General features: G+C 32.5%; 1 long non-coding RNA gene across 2 annotated transcripts; it reads right to left on the bottom strand.

Moving 5' to 3' along the window:
• Positions 1–3,358: 3,358 nt before the first annotated feature.
• Positions 3,359–6,278, bottom strand: LOC147383732 (uncharacterized). 2 transcript variants are annotated; one of them, XR_015172813.1, is made up of 3 exons: positions 6,157–6,278; positions 5,983–6,035; positions 3,359–3,735 (listed from the first exon to the last, which is right to left on the bottom strand). It is a non-coding gene; the product is annotated as an uncharacterized LOC147383732 (long non-coding RNA). The 2 variants fall into 2 exon arrangements; XR_015172814.1 differs by having other exon boundaries at positions 6,175–6,243.
• Positions 6,279–11,229: the final 4,951 nt, after the last annotated feature.

The following is an 11,229-nucleotide window of genomic DNA, read 5'->3' as shown; positions in this document are numbered from 1 at the left end:
ATATATATATATATATATATATATATATATATATATATATATATATATATATATATATATATAGAACAACGTTATTACGACCCCTATTACGACTCACATTGCGACACACCGTTTTGTCTTATATGGGCAAAAATATTTGGAATGGGCTGATTTTTTTGAGGATGATCTTTGTGATGAGGGGATCATCCTGGAAAAAAATCATACCATTCCAAAACTTCTAACCCCATCAAAATTGATTTACAAAAATTGGACGGTCTATAATTTTTCAACAAAAATTGGACGGTCTAGAAGTTTCATAATGAGCTGATTTTTGGCAAAGATGATCTCCTCACCATAGATATCATCCTCACAAAAAATCAGCTCATTCCAAACATTTTTTCCCATATAAGACAAAACGGTGTGTCGCAATGTGAGTCGTAATAGGGGTCGTAAGAATCCGACCCATATATATACCCAAGCTTTTTGTCCTATATGAGTTAGAAGTTATAGAATGGGCTGATTTTAATTTGGTGATGATGATCTCCTTACCATGGTTGTCATCTTTATCAAAAATCAGCCCATTCTGAAATTTTAACCACATCAAATGTGGTTTACAAAGAAATGGATTGTCCACGATTCTTCAACTTGTAAATTGGGGCTAGAAGTTTCTGAAACTTCTAACCACATCAAAAGTGATTTACAAAGAAATGAATTGTTCGCGATTTTTCAATTTGCACACCACCACGTCAAGATGTCCCCCATGTGTCCACTAAACTCACTCCAGCATTAATCCTACTGAAAAGGTATACATGGATGCAAGTTGAAACTAAATGCTACATTGCCTTGAAATAACACCCGAAGTGGTACTAAATGTTTTTTCTCTCGAGATACAAGGGTTATACACTCGAGGAAAATCGATAATTCTCTGCATATTTGACTGCTACTTCAAGCCGTTGTAGCTAGGCTCAAGTTGAAATGACACAAATGGCATGAAATCAAAATGCCTAATTTTTTTTTCTTCAATCAAATGAACCTTTAAATGCGCATTTAAAAAATGTTTAAAATCCATCTTGACATGTGCTCACAGAATACACCTTATGAATGCAAAAATCCACAATCTCCAATTCTAAATATCTAAATTTAAGGGGTCTTTTTCTTCCAATAGGTCCCCTTGCACCATAATCCATAGCCACTCTGATGCTTAGGTCAATTTAGATAGAAAAAAAATGTTAGAGTAAGAGTATGGGGGAAGAATGTTGTGTTCATTTTTTTGGGTGCGGAATGACCTTATTTATAGAGATTAGGGAACTTTGGGTTGAGCTAAGCTAAGACATATTGCAACCTTAAAGAGGCGGGTTGCATTGTAACCGACTTTAAACTCTTTGCGGGACTTAATTGGTCAAGCTCTTTCTATACCAACTAGTAATAGTCGTGTTTAGGTTGAATTTCAAGATTGATTAAGTTGATTATAAAGATGAATTTCAATAGTCTTTGCCACTCTCATGAAGAAGATATTGATCACCTTTTTAGTTAATGTAATTTCATTGTTGTGTAAATGTTATGTATTCTGTTGTGCTACGCAGAACTGCGAGGTTCCCGCTGCTCGGTTAGTGGGTAGGGGTGAAGGGGGCAGCATGCTTCTGCCCCCGTTCCGAATTTTTAAAGGAGTATGAAAATGATAATTGTATAATATTTTCTTAAGGGATTTTCTATTTTTGAGGGTTTCTATTTTGAAGAGTTTTACTTGTTTTGATAATTCTCGATCATATAAATAGAGATCTCTAGGATTGTAAAGTTTAAGAGAGAAAATAGTGATTGTTCTTATTCTGTTCTGTGGACGTAGGCACACTGCCGAGCCACGTAAATCCTTGTGTTTTGTGTAATTGTGTTATCTTTGCTATTACGATTTTTTCACAATTTGGAGTCAAAATCACAACACTTGATTCCATTCTTCAAATTTGAGATGACTCCATGTACAACCATACTTTAGACTTTAGTGTAACTTTTAATATTTTTCCCACGTTTGAAGGGTTATTTTGTGCATCCCTACAAAATCGGTTAAAGCCTATAGGATCATCATTTTTTTTTACTCATAAAAAATATATATATAAATTAATGAAGATTTTATATTTTGAATGAGAAAATCATTTAGGTTATGGCATGTGGTTTTTTAATCAAAATGTTTGCCAATATTTTTATGAATCGAGATAATCTGACTTACCCATGTGACATACTCAATCAACACCCTTGACGTGACAAGCTCGGGAACCATAGATATGCTCTCCTCGGGATATAGAACTACAATTCACCATAAAAGGTGCAGTTGTGTATCCCGAAGAGAGCATAGGAGAGAAAATCTATGGTTTCCAAGCTTGTCATGTCAAGGGTGTCGATTAAGTATGCCATGTGGGTAAGTCAGATTATCACAGCTCTATTTTTATTGCAAGGAAAAATTTCAGGTTTTGACCAAAAACTAATTAATCAGTAAACGTGAGAGAGTCTTCTCATATTTTACTGCCCCAAGGGAATACTCATTTTCCCAAGAGAGGGAAAGAAATTATGTTTATGTGATTGTAAGAATATATATATACAACATATTCGGACATTCTCTTTTTTGGGAAATTGATTTTTCCATATAAGGTTCTTTTGTTTACAAAGAAAATTCATAAAAATATATATATTTTCATGGCAAATGATTTTCACATCAAATCATTGGTCCGGTGTTCAATTGCAAATCAAATTTCGAATTTTACTAAAACGTGATTGGAATTAGAATTTGTGGATGTCACGTGAGACAGTCTATCTCATATTTTATCACCCTAGAGATCGAAAATTCATTTTCCCCAGGGAAGGAGTATATAAGGAATTTAAATAAATTTTTTTGATAAATCAATTCCTCTACAAATAGTTAGCACAACAATTTTGGAGAAATTCTTTTTTTCTTGGAAAAATAATTTTTCCTACTAAAATATTTTTTTTGCTTTACTTGAACCATAGTGACAAAAATCTGAGATTTTTTAAAAAAAAATCACGATTAAATTACAATTTTAATAGTTGTCTATTAAATCATGATTTTTTCAAAAAATCACAATTAATCGTGATTTAATCCTGATTAAAAAAAATAACAGATTATTTTGTTTTTAACATCTTTTCATTTAATATATAATATACATGTTTTTACATTGTTATACTTAAAATAATTATTTTTTACTTTTTAATTTATCTGTTATTTTCTCAACTTTATCAACTTTTTTCAATTTTTTCCAAAGCTTTCTCTTGAAGAATTATTCCCGAACCCGAACTTTGTCCCTTTAACTTGAACCACATATTGAAATCACCACACCAAAAATACTTCAAGAAGAATAATTGAAATCTACACTAGAGGAAACTGGCTATAAATCACTCTTTATCAACATTTAGATACAAAACAACTTTTTTTTTCCATATTTAAGATGTCATCTTAAATATCAAAATTGTAGAATTAATCCAATATATATATATATTTACATTAAAAGAGAAACCACTATAACAAAATAGTAGATATTAAGATCACAAACCCTCTTACTTTGATTGCTAATTTGCATCCATAGAAATAAAGAAGATAAAATTCTAACTTCTTCCAGGGGACTTAGGGTTATGGTGGTCGTTTGCACCTGTTCCTGGGTAGTCACGATCAGGACCTTCAAGATCAATCCTTCCATGTACAAATCTTTCTTCTTCTAATTGTTTTGCATAGTTTTCTTGTTCCATGAAACCCTGAAAGACTTAATCAAGTTTACTATACAAGTGTTCCAATGTAAATAAGCCAAAAAAAAAAAAAAAAAAAAGAAGACAAAACAACTTTCTATGTGATTGTTGAAGCAATGTCGTGGTTATTTTGTTCTCATGATCCAAACTAAGCATCTGATGTTATCACTCTCCAAAATCCATAGTCACGAAATTCTCCAATTTTTTAAAAAATTGGTAAAATTCTTTGAATGAATGACTAGCCGATTAAATTGATGAATCAATGAAATAATTGACAAGTAATTGATTAATCAGGGAATATGGTAATCTTTATATCCTTTATGCACTTTTGGAATTTTATGTCAAGAGTAGGATGGGCGGTTTTTGAAAATGAGTTATTCTGGTAATAAAACCAAAAACATAATTTTTGTATTCTCTGAAATTTTCACCAATTTTTTATGAAACTTTCCTAGAATTTATCCAAATCAACCGAATTGAATCCCCACTGAATAATTACCGAATCCGAACTTTGTTAATATACCAAAATCTTCTCATATAGTTACTCTCCTCCTTTAAAAAAAAAAAATAAAAATAAAAAAAGATAGGTATGCTCCTATTTCTTACTAGGGTTTTTATTTTTATTTTTATGTTTATAACTATTGATTAATTTTTGTTATGCTTTCAATCTTTTTTTTTTCCCCCTTTTAAAACATTTTTTGTTTGATTTTTTTTCTTTCTTTTCAAATTGATTTTTTAACATTTTTTTTTTTTTTCCTTCAAAATGTTTATTAAAAGAAATTTGCTTGTTTGTGTGGTTTTATTGGAAAACATATCAACCCATAGATGAGGTTAGTAAAGGTCCAGCTCTATTTTACATATTCTTTTATTAAATAAATGAATAATTTGCATAAAAAAACATAATGATTCGCATATCCACATCTTTCATCTTGTTTAGACAATTTGAAGGAAAGAAATACGACTTTCAAAGAAGACAAAAGTAGGTTAGATATATGTCAAAATGGTTTAATTTTTATTTATTGATATTCTTAATTTTTTTTTTCAAACTCATTCAATAAATTCCAGATGGCAAATTACCAAACAATTCAACATCCGGACAACATACTTAAATAAGTTAAATACTAAACAATACACTCAATCAAGCGAGTTGGTTCAATATCAACAACAACTTTCTCTCAACTTCAATAACTTTACACCCATTTTCCAAACATACTCGTGCAGTATCCCATGATGTCATGAGATACCCTTTTCATTTTGTTCTTGTTTGGGATAATAATAAAAGTTGACCAAAATACTCACCTTCAACCTTCAATAAAAAACCCTTGATTTTTCTTTGGGAATTGAATTCAAACTCTTCAAACTTTAGAATTATTCTTTAACTTATACAACGTCGTCTTCAATCTATCATCTTCAACTAGTTTCCCTCGTTTTCCCCAATATATTCTATGTTGTTATTGAGGTTGAAGGAGACAGAATCTTGACATTGAATATCAGGTTAAATATTTGTCTCATCACTGTATTCCAAAAAAAAAAACTCTCTTTTTAAGATTATTTAAACGGTGGCTCAATGAAAAGTTCGGAACCAATAAGTGGTGAGAGTCCGTAGGTTGTGTGTTCGATATCCAGTATGAGCAATATTTCCTTGGGGCCACCCACGAGGGCGCTCCCTCACTTACCTGGTGCATGTGATGTGCGGGTGTTGCACGCATCCAAGGGAGGGACCAATATGCCTTGGCTCATGTGGTCCCGGCCCCTAGTCGGACGTGAGTCTGAACACCCCGTTATAAAAAAAAAAGGAAAAAGATTATATACTAAGTGCAATCAAATAACTATTTTTTGAGAAACTTTACTTCGATAATTGATTTTCTTAGGAAAATATTTCTTCTATAATTATACACTCTTACAGTTACAACAACAACAACAACAACAAATTCTTTGAAATAAATGAGTCAGGAAAAATCAAATTTTGTTACCATGTGGTCACCTTTTAGTCAATTTACCCACCAAGGAGTCAGCATGATGGGCGATTTCTAACTGTTGGATTCAAGTATTACTAAATCATAGAGTTCATAAACAGGAATATTTATGAATCGGTGGCCCGATGGGTTTGATTTTTTAAAACATTGGTTGAACTTCAAAAGCCAGGTCACCTATCAACGGGCTAACTAGAATCGGACAGTTAAAAGTGTGCCACATGGCAAAAAAATGATGTGGAGTTGAGTAATATATGAGAGAGAGAGAGATAGAGAGAGAATTAACCTGATGCACCAACAGTTGGACTGATGGCTCTTCATCAGCTAATCTAAGGCTCCCTGAAACCATGTATCATTCTACACATCTTAGTATCTTTATATAGAAAAATAACTAAAACATCAATAAAACCCACAAAAACTTCTACAAAAAAAGTGAAACTTAAAAGTAATAAAATATTACTAGATAGAGGAACAGCACCCAAAGACATTAGAACATAAGAGAAACCCAGAAACAGTAGGAGCACTCGAGTTAATAAAATGGATCTCGAAGCACAACTTTCTGTTCCATGTTAGATCAAATGGATCTCAAATGCCAATAAAGATCAAGAAACACCTTGATTGGTTGTAGTAAGAGAAGGCTGTTGTTGGTGGTCGTGGTGGTTTTGGTTATATATAGTGTACCATTATGTATTATTATGTAAGTCAACTTTCAATTATTATTAAATGTGTGGGGTGAGTGCACACTTGCCTAACTTTCTCTCCTTTTGCTGTAGTAACTTGTGAGTCATAAATTTTAAAGAGCTGTCTCACAAGGATGATTATCACCCTTTGTTAAATCAATCTTTTCTAATATTACTTTTCATGCATGTTTCACAGTTGACATGAACTTTCTTTTTTTTAATTTTTTTTATTGGTACATTTGAGTGGATCTGGACTTCTCTTGAGGAATTTGAGAATATAATTTAAAATATTTTAACTAGAATTAAAGTCAGTTAATAAATATTTTTCTAATGTATACTGTTTGTTATTTTCTCATAGGTTACATCTACTTTATATGGCCCTTAATATGGACGATTATTGTGATTGTTTTGAATCTTGAACACTATACAACAACATATTTTCTCTAATAGTTAGTAGGAAAATGCTCAAGTGACATTGAAATTGACATAGATTCACGTATTACTGACGTGGATGTATCTATGGATCCATAGATGTTTTTCATCGATACAAGTGAAAAACATATTTGGTTCTGTGCTCACCTCCATGTCAGCAATGTGTGAATTGATGTCGATTTTAATGTCACTCTAACAAGATTCTAGTTTGTAATAGCGCTATGGATTGATTTATGCGAGAAGAGTAATGATTAATTGACTCCCTCACGTGGCATACTTAATCGACTGCCTTGACGTAACATGTGCTAGAACCGTAGATCATGTATATGTGGGGGAGTCACCTTATCACAATGCATGTGCGAATGTGCTCCATACATGGTATGTCCAATTTAATTGTTGTATGGTTGGATTGTTTAACATGATATTCATGTGATCTCAGAAGCGGGAATACAGTTGAGGAGTAGTAAGAATAACATGACTCAGTTTGATATATAAGACAATAATGTTCACTCTTTTAAATGTATGTAGTTAGTTTTATAGGTTATTACTCTTGTGCTATGGGAAAACTACAACCCAATTTTGAATTGAAACCATTAGATTGCATGACAGTTCTTTATTATTATCTTAATTAATAAGTTAAACAATTAATCAACTCATTTAAAAATAACATTATGTGTCACACCAAAATAATTTTTAAAACACAGTAATGTTGTTAATTTAGAAATTGCATATTTAAAATAAAACATTAATTAAAACTTATTAATTTTCAAAACATTCTAACACAGATACCCAAATTCAAATCAAGCAACTTTCGAATAACTTGTAGTAATGGAATCAACTGCCTACATCATGAGATTTAGTGCTTGAGAAACTTTAGTAGGGATGTCTGCATCTGGACGGGCAGTGTGTGTTGTATTATTGATGATGTGTGAAACTAATGACAGTCCACCCACCCAAATACATTAAAAAATGGTAATTGAAAAGCTTGGGTACAGTCAATAGATTAGGGTTTGGATCCAATCCAATTCACAAAATAAGGTGGCTGGAGATGTATCTAATAGAATATAAAAAAGGAATAATTAAGGTGTGGATGTCTTTATGCTTTTGAGGTGTATCTAATAGGGTTTGGTCTTTTCTTATTTTTTGATGTCGGGGGTTTATGTCTTCTTGGTCTTATTATTCTACTTTCATTTGAAATGATGACTCAAGAAATCATGAATTTATAGTTTTAAGCATAGATTCCATACTTCAAGATAAAAAATATGGGTAGTGATACGAACCCAAACAATACAAATAAGTCTATCTTTCGGGGTTGTAACCATGTTTCTGTTATCTTGTAGATACTAAGAATCGAACAAAATAAAGTTTTACCAAGATTTGTGTTGAACACAATTTCCTTAAGATAATTTTGTTCTCACAACTTGATGCCCACGGATTTATCTTACACGTGTAGAGGTAGCATTATAATCTATACGTCTAACGAATTAAATGGTAAGTTTGTACTTTTAAATGACTCGTCGCGTGTGCCCACGTGAAGTCAAATTGTCGAAATTTACACTCTCCTTGAGTGCACATCGTGTATCCGCACACGCATTAAGAATTTTTTAGACTAATGGATTAAATCCTTTTTGAGCCCATGGACCCTTGTGCACGTGTGTGGACTTATCCAAGTCTCTCTCTCACATTCATTTAAGTGATATGAGAACTTCTATAAAAGAATTAAACAATTTTCTTATTCCTTTCTGATGTGGGAATAAAGAATTTCACTAATATACTCAATAATTCTACAATCCACATACAACAAACCATGGCTAGTAAAGGTTGTTTGGAGTCGATTTCTTATTCACCAAAAAGTGATTTTTGATAACGAAATACATGATATTATTCTCTTCAATGAGAAGAATAACTTTCCAAATGATCCCGCCTCAAATAAATTGTGGGACCCACTTAAATCGTAGCTCCAATAAATCACTGGGTCACAAAAATAAAAAATAAAAATAGATTTTTTCCAACAATTTTGTAGTTGGACAACGACACCCCCGAGTCCATGTATGGTGATTTTCATCTTAAAATCCTCATTTTGGGCTCTAAGATAAGTCTTTCTCCGAAATTAATTTTGTGATGAATTTTAATTAATACCCTTCTTTTTGTTTCCCATGTAGTCCTTTCCCTAGGTCGTTCCATGTGAGGTTTGAATCTGAGATGTGGTATTGACTTCGATGTCAAATGATACCAATTCAACTGATACATAAAAAATAATAAGGCGTACTCTTCGATTCCACCAAAATATAGATGTCTAGCTTACTATTTGTTCAATTCATACTCATTTTGAGTTGCTCTCTAGCGACCTTGTTTGAATTAGATTGTGAGTTTTTCTCTAACGACCTTGTCTTTGTTGTTTATCAGGATGCCTATGGTGTCCTAATTTTTCGGTTGTAACTGATCTGGGTTTGTCTTAATCCTGTTGACCTTTTAAAAAAAAAAAATTGTTAGGACGTATCTCACAATTAAAAATAATTTTTGGTTGTCAAACACACTTTTGACTTTTAATATGAGAAGTGATAATCTGACGTTCTTTTTTATACGCTCCATTCACAAAATCGTAGATCCTTTGCTTCAGGATACATAAGGACAAAGATGTATGATTCTGTGAATTATAGTTCGGAGAGTGTACAAAAAAGAGTGCTAGATTATCACAATTCCTTTAATATTTAAGAAAAACTAATGGAATTTATTCAAATTTTTTCAAAGAACACCAACACCTTTTCAATAAAACATCTTAGAATATTTGATGATTGATCTGATGGGTATTGGGATATTTCAATACAAGATAAGGTGGAGGAAAACATCATTCATCTTTCTGTCTCAAGTTATCACCTTGTCCCCCACTTGTAACATTAATTAAGTTGGGAAAAAACAAAATTCTTTTACATGAAAGTAAACCCTATTTTCTTAAGATTTAAAGGGTCCTGATGATGTGATGGTGTTTTGGGGGGGTTGTGCATGTAATGCCACGTGTTCAATTCAATAACTTTGTAATGATTCATCTGGTTTAATACGTATTCGAAGTGTGATTATTAGTCGGTCGGTGAGGAATGCAACTATTACTTTAAATGAATGCTTAGTCAGCTGAAGATTATCTTAAAGGGCTTCATCTACCCTATTTTTTTCTTATTATTTTCATTAATATCACAAGGTATCCCCTTACCCTTTGGATGGGATTAGTCACTATCATCAACCAAAGCTAATGTTACCCAAGTGGGTTGGGGTTGGCTCAAAGATAATTTCGGACAGATAAACGATTAATGTCCATAAGTAGCAAGTTTTATACCTAATATGAGCATTAATTCCTCGGGCCCACCCGCAAGGGCACACCCTCACTTACCTGGTGTGTGTGATGTGCGGGCGTTGCACATACCCCTGGATTAGTCCTTGGGCAAGACCATGGTCTATAGATTAAGCAAAGCCCAGATACAAGCCACATAAAAACAAAAAAAAACAAAGGTAATGTTACACATTATATTTATAGGCAGTCTTCCAACAATGACACATGGTCATTGCAGTTGAACTTATATACTACTCTTGACATCAAAATTGCATGCAAAAATTAAAATAACTACTATCACAAAGATTTTGGGGTAGGCACAATGAATATTGTTCCTCCAAGCCATTATATTGAAAATTACATAAAGGTTGTATATCCTTACGAGTCATAAGCAAGGCCCTAGGAGTTGTAAGTGGGTACCATACATTCAAATTGGGTTCGATGCCTTGAATGGGCCTTCTATGGTCCAGACTTAGGTTTTCGAATAAAATCAAGGTCCAAACATGTTCAAGTGATCCATATCATATCAAACATTGGTCCATACTAAGGTCATCAAATCCATTTTTAAAAATGGATCAATGCAAGAATCAAAGTTTGTCTATAACCAAAAAAAATTGAGTGAGCCCCATCAAAAATCCCTAAACAATCAAATTTGAATGAGACTGATTCGACATTTAGACCGATCTAAGAAAGGCCCATCAAATTAGTAGGATATTGGGAAAGTAAACTCCACCATAAGTTATAAATACCAAAGCCAAGCAGATTAAGATAGATCTTGGATGATCTTTTTCTCATAAAATATACAAGTTCTCAAGCCCATCTCTAGATCTTGGATCATTTTTCTTAGATAAATTAAACTTAGGAATCTCTTAGAGAACTTAGTCTCCAACTCCGAAGATGATCACACTACCTTTTCCACATTGTAGATCATTTTTTTTCTTTCAAGAAGGTAGTACTCATATTTCAAAGGAGATCATATTGCTCACACGCCATTCTCCAAAGACAAAACATCATTTAGAGTAAATCAAACTTATAAGCCATTTTTAGATAGAAAACAATAATCTTGATTGATGAACCACAAAATTTGAGTAGAAAA

Source organism: Akebia trifoliata, chromosome 15 (assembly GCF_017979445.1).
Source record: "Akebia trifoliata isolate Shusen 1 chromosome 15, ASM1797944v1, whole genome shotgun sequence".
NCBI lineage: Eukaryota > Viridiplantae > Streptophyta > Magnoliopsida > Ranunculales > Lardizabalaceae > Akebia > Akebia trifoliata.
Note: the sequence above shows the minus strand (reverse complement) of the source record. Positions and strands in the feature narration are given on the sequence as shown.